The sequence below is a fragment of the Pan paniscus genome, chromosome 4 (assembly GCF_029289425.2).
Source record: "Pan paniscus chromosome 4, NHGRI_mPanPan1-v2.0_pri, whole genome shotgun sequence".
In the NCBI taxonomy this organism is placed as follows: domain Eukaryota; kingdom Metazoa; phylum Chordata; class Mammalia; order Primates; family Hominidae; genus Pan; species Pan paniscus.
Window position 1 is genome coordinate 82,743,664 of NC_073253.2, and position 10,046 is coordinate 82,753,709.

The following is a 10,046-nucleotide window of genomic DNA, read 5'->3' on the forward strand; positions in this document are numbered from 1 at the left end:
ATATAATATAATATATTTTTATATTACATATTATATATTAAATATACAATTACAATATATTATATTAATACATAATGATAATATATTATATTAATATATAATTATTATATATTATATTTATATATAATTATAATATATATTATATTTATATATAATTATATAATATATAATCTGTTATATATAATATATATAAAATCTCCCTCTATATAGAATATACATATTATATATATTATATTCTATTAGTTCTATCCCTCTAGAGAACCGTGACTAATACGAATTTTGGTACCAGGAGTGATTCTAGAGCAACAGAATAGTAAGAATGGAATTCTTTCATTGGTTTTGGGGTTTCTACAGTTGGTTGCTTAATATGATTAGACCCCAAAATGCTAAGGACTCTACTTCTAATATTATGAAGAGCACTGATAGTCCTTGGCAGAAACTGTTTAGAGAGTTTTGCAAAACAAATGCGTTTGACACTCCTGGTTCACTATTCATGAGGGGCACGGAGTTTAGTGACTATACATAACTTTGAAGATCATTGGAGAACCAACACACATAATGAAGCTGGTTAGTTGCTCCTAAATTCAGTGGACAAAGTGATGAAAGAAAATGACGAACTCAGGGATTCTATCTCCCACCTTCAGAAGCAGATACTGAGCCTCAAATCTGCTAAGACTGCCCTGAGTGAGAGTCGTATCTCCTGTAGAGAAAGAGCTGAAATTGTAGAAAAACAGACACAAGTTCTTGTCATGAGAGTGGCTGACCTGCAATGAAAGGTGCCTGCACAGCCTCGCCAGGTGGCTACTGTTGAAGTGAGAGTATTACTGGAAAAGAATGAAACCCTGCAACTTGGAATGGAATGCAGACATGTGGCGAGACCCTAGTAAAGTTGAGGACACTGAGCTTGTAAACTCTGATAGACCTTTTTTGCCAAAAGAAACAGCTGCCCCATCTCCAGTAGTGGCCACATCACCTGCCTGACCCATGCTGCCATTCTTCTTTTCACCTTTGTCTGAGGAGATAAATCCTGCCCTGCCTGAGGCAACAGTGATGGCCTCCCCCAAGGCAGTTGCCAGGCAAGATAACATTGATTCTCTTCAGGAGCCACCTCCAACACCCATGTTTGCTTCTAGACCTCTAACTAGACTAAAGTTACGGCGGGCCCCTGGAGGTGAAGTTGAGAGTGTGATCCATGAGGAGGTGCACTACGCTCGAAAAGAACTGCTTGAGTTCTCTAATTTATACAAGCAGAAATCTGAAGAAAAGGCATGGGAATGGACATTAAGGGTGTGGGATAATGGTAGAAGGAATACGGAGTTGAATCAGGCTGAATTTATTGATTTGGGGTCACTAAATAGGGACTTGGAATTTAATATTGCTGCTCAGGGATTTAACAAAGGTTCTAATAGTTTATTTGCTTTTTTAGCTGAAATATGGATTAAAAGATGGCACACTGTGAGTGAGCTGAGAATATCTGATCTCCCTTGGTTTAATGTAGAGAAAGGGATCCAAAGACTTAGGAAGATTAAGCTGGTGGAGTCGATTAGTCACTTTAGAACTACTCATCCAAGCTGGGAGGGTCCAGAAGATATACCCTTGACCAATGCCTTGTGAAATAGATTTGTGAGAGCAGTACCTGCGTCTTTGAAGAGCCCTGTAATTGCTTTTTTCTGTATGTCAGATCTAATGGTAGGAACTGCAGTCACTCAACTAAAAAATGTAAAATACAATGGGAATAATTTGATTCCAGGGTGGCAGGGGCCAAATGGTGGCACTCAACCGTCAAAGGCAAGGTGGGCATAGATACTGTAATGGACAAACAGCAGAGACAAAGCAGCAATCAGAATACTCTTACTTGTGTAGAGATCTGGCATTGGCTAACTAACCATGGGGTTCCTAGAAATGAAATTGATAGGAAGCCTACTGCATTTCTACTTAATTTATACAAGCAGAAAACTTCTAGGTCAAATGGACAGAAAACTAATTCGAATTGTAAAAAGAGAGAATCACAGCCCCTCAATCAGTCTCCAGACTTGAGCCAGTTTACAGACCCAGAACCCCTTGAGTGAAGGGGAGGTCGGGTCCCCTTGAAGTAGGACACCACTGAATATCAACAATTTATGCAGTGAATCTTTCACTCATTCTTCCCCAAGGAGACTACTGTCCTTTCACCAGGGTAATTGTGCACCGGGGAAGGGGAAATAATCAGACATTTTGGATACTACTGGACTCTGGCTCTGATCTGATATTGATTCCAGGGGATCCAAAACCTGATATGGTCCTCCAGTTAAAGTAGAGGCTTATAGAGGTCAGGTAATTAATGGAGTTTTTGCTTAGGTCCCACTTATAGTGGTTCCAGTGGTTCCCTGGACTCATCCTGTAGACATTTTCCCAGTGCCAGAATGCATAATTGGCATAGACATACTTGGCAGTTGGCAGAACCCCCACATTGGCTCCCTGACTTGTATGGTGATGGCTATTATGATGGGAAAGGCCAAATGGAAGCCATTAGAGCTGCCTCTACCTAGGAATTTATAAATCAAAAACAATATTGCATCCCTGCAGGGATTGTGGAGATTAGTGTGCCACCATAAAGGACTTGAAAGATGCAGAGGTCATGAATCCCACTACATACCCGTTCAACTCTCCCATTTGGCCTGTGCAGAAGACAGATGGATCTTGGAGAAGGAAAGTGGATTCTTGTAAGCTTAACCAAGTGGTGACTCCAAATGTAGCTGCAGATGTGGTTTCATTGCTTGAGCAAATTAACACATCTCTTGGTAGCTGGTATGCAGCCATTGAGTTGGCAAATGCCTTTTTCTCCATTCCTGTCCATAAGGCCCACCAGAAACAATTTGCCTTCAGCTGTCAAGGTCAGCAATATATTTTTACTGTACCACCTCAGTGGTACATAAATTATCTGGCTTTGTGTCATAATCTTGTTTGGGAACACTTTGATAGATTTTCGCTTCCGTGAGATATCACACTGGTCCGTTACATTGATGACATTATGCTGATTAGGTCCAGTGAGCAAGCAGTAACAAACACACTGGACTTATTGGTGAGACATTTGCGTGCCAGAGTATGGAAAATAAATCCAACTAAAATTTACGGACCTTCTATCTCAGTAAGATTTCTAGGGGTTCAGTGGTGTGTGACCTGTGGAAATATTCCTTCTAAGGTGAAGGATAGGTTGCTGCATTTGGCCCATCCTACAACCAAGAAAGAGGTACGATTCCTAGTGGGCCTATTTGGTTGTGTTACTCTGACCTATTTATTGAGTGACCTGAAAGGCTGCCAGTTTTGAGTGGGGTCCAGAACAGGAGAAGGCTCTGTAACAGGTCCAGGCTGCTGTGCAAACTTCTCTGCCACTTGGGCCACATGATCCAGCAGATCCAATGGTGCTTAAGATGTCAGTGAAATATAGGTATGCTGTTTGGAGCCTTTGGTGGGCCCCCATAAGTGAATCACAGCAGAGGCCTCTAGGATTTAGGAGCAAGACCCTGCCATCTTCTGCAGATTGCTACTCTCCTTTTGAAAGTCAGCTTTTGGCCGGTTACCGGGCTTTGGTGGATAATGAATGTTTGACTATAGGTCATCAAGTCACCATGTGACCCGAACTATCTATCATAAACTGGGTATTTTCCAACCCATCTAGCTATAAAGTGGGTTTTGCACAGCAGCATTCCATCATCAAATAAAAGTGGTATATACGTGACTGGACTCGAGCAGGTCCTGAAGGCACAAGTAAGTTACATGAGGAAGTGGATCGAATGCCCATGGTCTCCACCCCTTCCACCCTGGCCTCTCTCCCCCAGCCTGCACCAATGACCTCTTGGGTAGTTTCCTATGATACAATGACAGAGGAAGAGAAGACCAGAGCCTGGTTCACAGATGAGTCTGCACGATATTCAGACAACACTCAAAAATGGACAGCGGCGGCACTACAGTCCCTCTCTAGCACATCCCTGAAGGACAGCAGTGAAGGGAAATCTTCTCAGTGGGCAGAACTTTGAGGAGTGCACCTGACTGTGCACTTTGTATGGAAAAATAAATGGCCAGATGTCTGATTATACACTGATTAATGGGCTGTGGCCAATGGTTTGGCTAGATGGTCAGGGACTTGGAAGAATGATGATTGGAAAATTGGTGACGAAGAAATTTGGGGAAGAGGCATGTGGCTGAACCTCAATGAGTGGTCAAAACTGTGAAGATATTTGTATCCCATGTCAGTGCTTACCAATGGGTGACCTCAGCAGAGGAGAATTTTAATAATCAAGTGGATAGGATAACCCATCTGTGGACACCACATAGCCTCTTTTCCCAAGCACCTCTGTCATCACCCAATGGGCCCATGAACAAAGTGGTCATGATGGCAGGGATGGAGGTGACGCATGGACTCAGCAACATGGACTTCCACTCCCCAAGTCTCACCTGGCTATGGCCTCTGCTGAGTGCCCAATTTTCCAGCAGCAGAGACCAACACTGAGCCCTTGATATGGCAGCATTCCTCGAGGTGATTAGTGAGCTACCTGGTGGCGGGTTGATGATATTGAACCTCTTCCATCATGGAAAGGGCAGAGGTTTGTCCTCAATGGAATAGACAGTTACTCCGGATATGGGTTTGCCTTTCCCGCATGCAATGCTTCTGACAAGACTACCATCCGTGGACTCATGGGATGCCTCATCCACCATCATGGTCTTCAATACAGCATTGCCTCTGACCAAGGCACTCACTTTACAGCTAAAGAAGTGCAGCAGTGGGCTCATGCTCATGAAATTCACTGGTTTTACTATGTTCCCCATTATCCTGAAGCAGCTGGATTGATAGAACAGTGGAATGGCCTTTTGAAGTCACAATTACAATGCCAACTAGGTGACAAAACTTTGCAGGGCTGAGATAAAGTTCTCCAGAAGGCCCTGTATGCTCTGAATGAGCATCCAATATATGGTACTGTTTCTCCCGTAAATGAAGATTCATGGGTCCAGAAATCAAGGTGTGGAAGTGGAAGTGGCACCACTCACCATCACCCATAGTGATCCACTAGTAAAATTTTTGCTTCCTGTTCCCACGACATTACATTCTGCTGGCCTGGAGGTTTTTGTTCCAGAGGGGGGAACGTTGCCACCAGGAGACACAACAATGATTCCATTAAACTGGACGTTAAGATTGCCATCTGGATACTTCCTCCTCCTACCTTTCAATCAACAGGCTAAGAAGGTATTTGGAGTGACTGACCCTAAGTATCAAGATGAAATCAGTTTACTACTCCACAATGGAGGTAAGGAAGGGTATTCATGGAACATAGGAGATCCATTAGGGCATCTGTTAATATTACCATGTCCTGTGATTAAGGTCAATGGGAAACTACAACAGCTCAATCCAGGTAGGACTACAAACGACCCAGATCCTTCAGGAATGAAGATTTGGGTTACTCCACCAGGAAAAACACCACAGCCTGCTGAGGTGCTTGCTGAAGGCAAAGGGAATACAGAATGAGTAGTAGAAGAAGATAGTCATCAATAGCAGCTATGACCACGTGACTAGCTGCGGGAACTGTAACTGTCATAAGTATTTCCGCCTTCTTTTGTTAAAAATATGTTTGTGCATGTATACACTTATTTTATTTCCTTTCTCCTTTATCATATGAAATAAGATTTATTGCCTTCACATCAGCATTTAAGTATTGTTAACTTCATGTAGTAGTATTTGGGTTGGAAATGTATTTGGTGTGTCCCGGTTGTATGAAGGATAGTTGTATTATGTTAGGCTTAATTATGACCTTTGTATTATAAGGGGGGCATGGTAGGCCAGGGTCGTCTTGGGAAACGCAACATTTGGGCACAAAGGCAGGAGTGCCTGTCTCACCTTGGTCTGTGGGCACAGGCCCTGGGATGGAGCCCTCACCAGGGACCCACCTTTCTCCTCCAGCACTTGTCTGTCCCACTTCCATATCACTAAATAGATGTCCATGGTTCTTTTTTCAAATTTTAAAATAAATGTATGTTTTATAACATTACATAAAGCTAGAGATATGTGAATTTTTTTAAAAAAAGCTAGAATTTGGGGTCTCAAATATCAGAGAACCTATTGGGTTAGAATACAGTAACCTAATAAGTAGAACATTGGTGTCACTGGGAGTTGTTTATTATCTATTTTATACATCTTTATCAAATCTCATATGTCTTCCCCAGAGAGCATGATTTCAAATACCTAGGTAGTTTGCCATGTTTAAAGAATCAGAATATTCAAGGTAGATCCCAGCAAATTATATTTCAATAATCTTTGAGATATTTGGTTTTCATAATTAAGCCTGAGAACCTATGGTTTAAATACCTTAGTAAGGTATTTGCTATTAGCTAATTTCAAATACTCCAGAGGAGGTAAGAACTATTTTTCTAATTTTCTTCATTGATTTGTCTTCAATGAATGTCAGCCCCTAATGAGTTTCTGAGAGTGCATTCTTCCTGTGGTATCCACTCCTCTTTTGTCTTATTCCTGCTTTCCCTCAGTTTGGTTATTGGCTTTAAAGAGGAGAAAAGAAGCAAACTTTTACCTTAGGTCATCTGAAGATAGCCTTTTATGAATGATTGAAGACTTCCAAGAATAATAGTAATATCACTGCAATCAGATAATGCAAGATTTATATAGTACTCTGTGTAATAGTCACAATGATATATTACATGGCTACTGTAATTGAGGAACATAAATATAAAGTTCTGGGAATGAGTTTAATTTGATCACATAATTCTAAATGATGCACATTAATATTAATGTATTATACTCAAATATAATTTGGGTTATATAAATTCCCACAAAAATGTCATATTAAATGATTATGATTAGCATTAACTTAATAAACATAAAATAAATTATTGTCAAACCATTATTTTAAAATTACTCATGATGTATAAATAATGCATAAAGTATGTCAAAAATTAATAAATATTTTTAAATAACAGTTCCTTGGTATGGTAGAGTAGTTGCACAAAAGACCAGAATAATTCCTGCTTCATTTTGTAGTATGACTTCATAGATCCTCTTATCAAGAAATTGGGACTTATTTGCTCAATCCTTGAGACTGGGCTGGTTCTATGACTTATTTTGTCCAATGGATGCTGCAAAACTGATTCTGTACATTTCTAGGCTTTGTGACTTCTTTTCTCACCCTTATTAAATGTTTCTCTGAAATCAACATTTAAAGACCATTATTCTCTTGTACAGAAGGCTGAAAATACCTGTGGAGCAATTGGCAATGACCAGAAGAGTTAGTGCAGCTATATTTGACCACCCAGTCACAGTTGAGTCACAGATGACTGCACCTGCATGGGTTACCCCAGGAGAGAAAAACCAGAAGAAGTGTTCAGCTGAGCCCAATCAAATTGCTGAAACTCCTGAGCAAATAATAGGATTGTTGTTTTCAGCCACTAAATTCCAAGGTGGTTTCACATTTAGCAATGTAAACAGATTGACTTGGATGAAATTTTAAAATTGTACTATTTCATATTTAGATTTATTTTTTCATAATCATCATAAACATTTTAGATATAGTGAGGAAATATCAGACAAAAATATCAGATAATACAATGCACTGTTTAGAATAGGAAATAATATTTTGGAGCAAGTACTATGTGCTAAGATATTGCTAAAGGATGTGTTTTATGTTTATGCTGAATAATCCCATATAATATGACATAGATATATAGGTATAATTATATATATGTAAGCTACATCTACTTTACACATATGAAAGGAATACAGCGTAAAGATGAATAACTTAATCACTGACATATGAGCAGAATTGAAAAGCAAGCCTGACTGTGTCTGAATTCAGAGGATATCTTTTTTCAGTAGAGCATAGTAAAAATTCATAACATAGAATTTCAATAGAGCATAGTAAAAATCCATTAAAATCATATTTTTCCATTGTGTAGCTTTAAATACAGATAATTTTTATGAAGCTAGTCAATCAATAGATATTAAACTTTACTATATATTAGACATTTGGTTAGATCTTGTGATTTAATTGTGAACTACATGGAAATACTATCAGAGCCTAATAGGGATTCCATTTGACTGTTTAGAAAACATTGATTAGACCTTAAATAAAAATATTGTCTTGACAATAATTATGATTTTTAATTACATACTTGCATTTAGAGACATAATTTAAATTGCATATCAAGAAAAGCTGCTATGAAGGTGCTATGATGTGAATGTCCCCTCCAAAACTGTTGTTGAAACTTTATCCTCAATGTGGCAGTATGGAAAAATAGGTATATTAAGAGGTGATGGGATCATGAAGACTTTGCCTTCATGAATAGATTAATCCATTCATAGATTATGGATTAATGGGTCATCATGGGGGGGGAACTGGTAGTTTTAAAAGAAGAGGAAAAGAGACCTGAGCCAGCACATTTGTACACGCAGCCCCCTTGAGATATGAGGCCCCCCACCACCACCAGCAAGAAGATTCTTATCAGATGTGGGCCCCTCAACCTTAGACTTCTCTGCCTTCATAGTCATAATAAATAAATCCCTTTTCTTTACAACTTGTCCAGTTGCAGGGCAAGCAACAGAAAGCAGACTAAGAAGTAGTAACATTTTAGGCATGAAGAATGATCAGCTATTAAGCAGAGGGATCATTAGGGGAAGAACATTTCAGGAAGAAAAAACTACAAGTTTCATGCAACAAAGTTAAAAAAAAGATTGATACTCTCAAGAAACTGAAAGTCACTAAGAATGATGGAGTATGAAAAAAAGAGAAAGGAAAGCTATAAGAAAGAGCTGGGGAGGTATGCAGAAGCCAGACATTGTAGGACCTTGAAGGACACAGTAAAAATTATGTGTTTTCTAAGGATTACTGACAATCAACAATGAGCTTTAAACAGTGTAATAAACAATTATGTTTTCTAGGCAGATTTTGTTTTTCTTTCTGTTCCTGGATCCACTGTCTGAATGGAGGAAAGTCTGGCTAGAAGAAACAAGCACCAAAATAAAAATAATTGGTTTCCTAAGCACTGAAATAGTTATTATCATAGATGCCCCTTTTTACTGACGTGAAAAACTTTTCAGGTAATATACTTAGTTGTGTTTTTGTGTGATCTTTCATTTTACACATCTTTAACATTACTACATTTTGGCAATTTATCTTCAAGGTGATTGTAACAATTTATACGTTTTCCAACAGTACTTGTGTTATCGTTGTCTCAAATTCCTTTCAAGAGTATAATGTTTTTGTTTGTTTGTTTTTTGTTTTTTGTTTTTTTGAGACGGAGTCTTGCTCTGTCGCCCAGGCTGGAGTGCAGTGGCGCGATCTCGGCTCACTGCAAGCTCCGCCCCCTGGGTTCACGCCATTCTCCTGCCTCAGCCTCCAGAGTAGCTGGGACTGCAGGCTCCCGCCACCACGCCCGGCTAATTTTATTTTTGCATTTTTAGTGGAGACGGGGTTTCACCGTGTTAGCCAGGATGGTTTCGATCTCCTGACCTCGTGATCCGCCCGCCTCGGCCTCCCAAAGTGCTGAGATTACAGGCATGAGCCACCGCGCCCGGCCGAGAAGTTTTTAATTTATGATCTTACATGAATTAAATATCAATTCATTTTTTAACATTTTATTGCGAATCTCAATATTGTATTGACCATACAGGTAGCCTTTTAAAATTTTTCTCTATGAAAACATTTTCATCAAAAGGTTTTAATGTGGTTTTTTTTGACACTTAGCATTTAATCCACTTAGAATCAACTTCTTTGTGCATTATGAGGCAGAAGAAAATTTTATTTACTGTTTTCTACATTGGTAGCCAATTTCCCCAAAATAATTTAAGTCATCTTTTCTTCCCTGTTTTAATACTGCTCTGATAATAAATCGCCAAAAAATCTTAGTGGTATAAAACAGCACATATTTATTATCTCACAGGTCTATACTATAGGTCAGAAGATTTATACACAACTGGCCAGACTAAAAGGAAATTGGTGATCTGCTGCATTCTTTCTGGAAGCTCTAAGGCAATTGTTCTTTGCTCTCTGCTGTGGTTAGTAGAGCTC

The 10,046-nt window shown here is 39.3% G+C and overlaps 1 pseudogene; it reads left to right on the top strand.

Annotated features, from left to right (window-relative positions):
* Positions 1-1,119: 1,119 nt before the first annotated feature.
* LOC129397883 (uncharacterized) lies at positions 1,120-5,563 on the top strand (annotated as a pseudogene).
* The last annotated feature ends 4,483 nt before the right edge of the window (positions 5,564-10,046 follow it).